Source organism: Dermacentor silvarum, chromosome 2, assembly GCF_013339745.2.
Source record: "Dermacentor silvarum isolate Dsil-2018 chromosome 2, BIME_Dsil_1.4, whole genome shotgun sequence".
NCBI classification, from domain to species: Eukaryota; Metazoa; Arthropoda; class Arachnida; order Ixodida; family Ixodidae; genus Dermacentor; species Dermacentor silvarum.
In genome coordinates this window covers 62,824,216-62,830,232 of record NC_051155.1, presented here as the reverse complement: position 1 = coordinate 62,830,232, position 6,017 = coordinate 62,824,216, and positions in this window count along the sequence as shown.

Sequence of the window (6,017 nt, the reverse complement as noted above, 5' to 3'; positions counted from 1 at the left end):
TAAAAAAATGAAAGTGTTAGCCCACGTGCTACCCCTCGATCAGAAGAAAATAGTCACTACACCAGAAAATGTATTTCATGCTTATCGCTACTTCCATTCAAACTCAGAAAACCGTTCAATCATCGTTGCGCGAATTCAATGTGGCCGCGATATAAATTAAGAAATGAAACGGCGCAAGCTTCCGATATGCAATGCACTAGAGCAAAGTGGCTGTTCATGGCTAGAACTAAAGATGAGAATGCCCATCAGCTATGTAAAAACTCTTTCAAATTGGAATTTACTAGGCGGGACGAAGGCAGGCGTCTATCTTGAATTAGAGCATCACTACCACAGTTTACTGATGAAAACCTGAGCAAATGCCTTTTTTATTCCAATTCCACTTAACATAGACCGTGTATATTATTCATTTGGCTTTCGTCCATTGAGGACTGAGTGACTCTTGCAGGATCTAAAAAAGAAGAGGTAACTTTCTTTTTGCTTAAATTGCATATGAGTATGTGCCAATGTAAGCGTGTTTGACAATGCATGCTACAGCCTGTCCACAAATACACTTACACCCACCGCACAATAATCCCATAGACCTTTTTTTTTTGCATAGACACAATACCAAAAAACTTGTGCATGAAGCAGCTCGACAATTTTAATAGGTGATAACCATCCCAGAAGTTTGCGGTCTCATACACTCCCACAATGGAAAAATGTATAAAAACATGCAAGCGTGTAATATACATCGCACGCGCATTGTAAAAAAAAATTCAGTAGCCAGGATGGAACAAATTTGAAAATCAGGCACACATCTGCACAGAAAACAGCAGTATTTTACAGGGTGCACAAATATTTCAAAATATGCAAATGTCACGTAGCTCGACCGAACCATAGTAATGTTGTTGCGGTCCCTCGGAGATACTCGGTTATTTTTTACATTTCGCCTAATTAGATAATTAGTCGTATTTATTGATCAACTTCTCAATTATTATAATTAGATTAAAAGTGTCAATGAGAAAATTGTAGAGCAACATCAAAGACTCCCGATACAGCTTTGTATTGCTCAATACGCGCTACGTAGAAGTGTTTTTCCGAGCATGAAAGAAGCTCACGAATACACGCAAAGTGCCTCGAGCGGCCAGTCGCGCGGCAATTTTGCGTGTATTCGCGGGTTTCTTTCACGCTCGGAAAACACTTTTATGTATCACGTATTGAGCAACAGAAAGTTATATTGGGAGTTTTCCACGCTGCTGTACAATTCTCTTGTTCATACTTTTTATCCAATTATAGCATTAAAAGAGTTGATTAATCAATTATGAAAATAATTCTGTAATTAAGCGGAATAAAAAATTATCTGAGTATCTCCAAGCGACGGCAGACAACATTACCTTGGTTCTGTCCAGCTACTTGACATTTACATATTTTCCAATCTTGGTGCATGATAGTAAACCACCCAGTATATATCTTTTACATGCACCAATTTGCACAAACTACTGCGGCACACAGGAGGTTCTCTCTTCCGCAGCGGCTTTCGAGGTTTATTTGACCGTGTGAGGTTCTTTGGACAGTTTGGAAATAAGGTGGGAATCCTTCTATCGAGCGCTCCGCGTAATATGGCCACGTGTCTAGCGCGGCGACGACGACGGCATAAGACACATCGGCACTTATGAAAAACATAGCAAGAAGAAGAAGAAGCAGTGACTAGCGCGCGCTATTTTAAAACCGTCCGTTCTTGTTACTGCATCTGCCGACAAGTGCGTTTCGTTTGTCCCTCGAGCTTTCTACGTCGTGACAATATGCCATCGATATCGTATCCTCTGAAAAATGGCTGGTGCAGACATGGTCGGTAGGCGTTAGAGTTCAGTCTGCCCTCAGATTTGCACGGCGCCACTGCTCTAGATGACCGCTGTCGGACGGCGCTTTGAATAAAGGCACACGCTCCGCACAAGTCGGGTATCCAGAATTACCGTTCGGAACGAAGCACTTTCTAGCCATTTCAAACGCCCCTCAGAAGGCCGCTGCCACCTTCGTCGAGGGCCCGTGGCGACAATACCCAAGCACAAGCTCATGAAACGAACGCGAACAAAAATCGTGCCTTCAAAACAGCGCAACTGCACCTGCAAGCAGGAAGACGAAGCAGCGGCAGCACGCGCCTTCCCGCCGAGGCTGGGACCGCATACCGCAGCGCCCTCTACGACGGCGCCGAACCAGCTGCAACCAAGCCGAACATAATCTGGACGCGAGCGAGCGGCGCTTTCGCGCGCTTTGGGGGGAGAGTGTCAGCACCTCTCCTTATTCTTACACCGTGCTCAAAAGTACCCCAGAAAGTAACGAAATTACTTTTCAGTAATGTCTGGCGTCAGAGAAAGCGGCACAAACTTCTCCTAGCAAGATGAACTAGACTACACACCACGGCTGAGTTCTCGCTAACTGCGACACGGCGCCCTGTGCGGCCAGTGTGGCTCAAAAACCGAAATAAGTTACAATAGTCCCATAGGAAGCGTCGGAGACATGTCTCAGCACGATACATTAACTCAAATTAACTGCGCCAGGATGGCCGAGCTGTTTTTCGCTAACTGCGTCTTAAGTCTCGGTCCCGTGCCGTAAGCCTAATTGCGTCGTAGACTGTGAAACAAGATTTCTCACCTTGCCGTAGTCCAATAGTGCAGTGGTGTCTTGTCCCAGTGCAGAAGGAACGCAAGAATACGCCGAGAGCTCAATAAACCAGGTTACATTTAAAAAAGAAAAAAAGAAGGAGACAGACGGGTCGCCGCGCGCGAGCGCTCAAACGCGCGCGCAGCCATCCTCGCTGGCTTCGGGGGAGTGTCTGGCGGATGACGCATGTATCTGGCGCGTCACTGACCTGTGGCTAGGTAAGGCAAGGAAAATAAGTCGCAAAGCCTAAGTTCATTTATACGCAAAACGTTTTAGTTTTCGCGGGAAAGAATAAAAAAAATAAATCAATGCCTGTTAACTTAAGTTCACTTTCTTTTTTTTTCGATGCTCGCGGCAGCTAACGTTCGGTGTCAAAAGTGTAGCGTGACGTAGGGTGACGTGTTTCCTGTTGCCAGTTTTTGCCGAGTGTCCCCTCTTGTTGAATTTCTTTCTCTATGGAGCAGTCGTCGAGATAAGAGCGTTTCCAGCAACGTTATCACCCACAGCGTCGCCGTTCTTGCCGACGGTCCACCGTAGCCTAGGCAACCTAGGCGACAGCATGCTGGTGGCTCAACGAACGGTCGTCCCACCGGCGGCATCCGCCGGTTTATCTTTGGATAGGCGAAACATCGAACGTTAGCAGTAGTCACGTGGTTTCGCGCCTGCCATTTCCCCCTCCGAGAGCGAGTTACACGTTCGCCTTGCGCGCCGGTCCTCTAACTCGGAGTTCGGGTAACGCCGGATCTGCACGACTCTGCTTCGGGGGATGGAGGCGACCAGTCGAAGATACCATTAAACAACGACTGGCATAGGAAACCACATGTTCTAAGTTGTCATGCCGTTGAACCAAGACGGCCCCGAGGCCTACACCACTGGCGTCGGTGTGTACTTCGGTTGCAGCAGATGGGTCATAGTAGCGAAGTACGGGCCCAGAAGTCAGTACAAACTTGAGCTGCTTAAACGATGACTCGCATTCTGCTGACCATTGAAAAGGCACGTCCTTGTTGAGTACACATGTTAGGGGATAAGCCAGGTCGGCAAATTAGGCACGAAGCGACGGAAGTACGAGCACAAGCCCAAGAAACTTCGCCACTCTCGTAGTGACTGCAGTTGTTTGAAGCTGCCAACTGCAGCGACCTTTAGAGGGTCGGGCCGAACTCCGTGCTTGTCGACAAGATGACCAAGAACCAGAGCCTCACGGTTGCCGAAGAAACACTTCTTAGGGTTCAAGGTGAGCGAAGCTCTCTCAAGAGATGTAAGAACGATGTCAAGACGGCAATTGTGCTTGCCAAATCTACGGCCAAAAATTATAACGTCATCAAGATAACATGGACAAATTTCCCACTTTAGTTCACGCAGAATAGTATCCATGAAGCGCTAAAACGTGGCTGGGGCGTTACACAAGCCAAACGGTATTACATTGAATTTAAACAGACCGTCTGGGGTTACTAAGGCCGTTTTCTCCTTGTCATCCGAATGCATGGGAATTTGCCAATAACCGGACCTTAGATCCACGGAGGAGAAATACGAGGCAGAATGCAAGCAGTCAATTACGTCATCGATCATGGGAAGCGGGTATACATCCTTTTTGGTGATAGAGTTCAGACGTTGGTAATCCACACAGAATCTCTAAGAACCGTCTTTCTTCCTTACAAGGATCACGGGTGCAGCCCAAGGGCTGCATGACTCCTGAATGACCTTCTTCTTTAGCATTTCTTCCACCTGTTGAGCAATGATTTTGCGCTCTGCGGTTGAGACACAGTGCGGTTTCTGCCGGATATGATGAGCGAATCCCGTGTTAATCACGTGACGAATACGTGACTATGGCATATTAAATTGTTCCTCGCTCTGCGCAATATCAAATACTGCGGCACGCATAATGACACCGCGCAGCGTGGAGATGAGCAAGTGGCACAATGCTTACGCATACTTAGACAACTCCAGTGGAGTTTTCCCATGTATGTTTTTAACGCGGTCGCAATATTGTCACAGTGGAAAAAAGGGTGTGTCAAGTGTGGGTAGCCGGTCACGTGATAGATTTAGAGAGGGGATGGGAGAGCTTAGAAGAGCGGGATTGTGTGTGTATGTGTGTGTGGACCTATAAAAGATTCCCAAAGACAAGTACAATCAATCTCTCTATATAGCTATCATAGATTATGAAAAGGCGTTTGATTCAGTAGAGATACGAGCAGTCATCGAGGCATTGCGCAGCCAAGAAGTACTGGAGGCATACATGAATATCTTGGGAATTGTTTACAAAGACTCCACAGCTATCTTAATTCTCCACAAGAAAAGTGGGGAAGTACCTATCAAGAAAGGAGTCTGGCAAGAAGACACAATCTCTCCAATTCTAGTCACTACCTGGTTAGGAAGGCTTGCGAATGAGGATCAACGGCGAATATCTCAACAACCATCGGTTTGCAGACGACATTGTCTCATTCAGCATCACTGGGGACGAACTGCAACAAATGATGAGAACCTTAACCGATAAAGTGTAAGTGTAGGTGTCAAGATTAATATGTAAAATACAAAGGTCATTTTCATTAGCCTGGTACATAAACAATAATTCATGATCGCCAGTCAGCCTCTAGAGTCTGTGCAGGAGTAAGTTTATCTTGGTCAATTACTCAGAGGGCACGATGATCATGAGAGGAAAGTTTGCAGAATTATAAATACAGGTCGGAGCGCATACCGCAGGCATTACCAAATTCTGACTGTGACCTTAATTGCCACTGTCATTGAAAAGTGTGCAATGATTGCATTATACCGGTGCTAACATATGGAGCAGTAACTTGGGAGGTTAACAAAGCAACTCGAAACCAAGTTAAGGAGCCCGCAAAGAGCGATGGAACGAAGTCTTGGGGCTAACGTAAGGAGACAGGAAGAGAGCGGTATAGATCAGAACTCAAACGGAGATAGCCCATATTCTAGCTGACATAAGGAGAAAAAAATAGAGCTGGGCAGGCCATGTAATGCGAAGGGCACATAACCGGTGATCTATTTCACTTACAGAATATGTGCCAATGGAAGGGAAGTGCAGTCGAGAACGGCAGACAACTAGGTGGGGTGATGAAATGAGGAAATTTGCAGGTGCAAGTTGGCATGAGTTCGCGTAGGAATGGGACAATTGGAGAGCGCTGGGAGGTGCATTCGTCAGGCACTGGATATAGAATATACTCATTATATATATATATATATATATATATATATATATATATATATAGTGCACCTGACAATGGTCTTCTCCGGACCACCGTCAGTTTAACTTCGCTCCTCGAAGAGACAGGCCGTGTGTCGAGTGATCTCCTGAAGAACACGTTGCAATGTGGTGCACGCTGTTTACATCATGGACTCGGGACTTCAATGACGTGCGACCT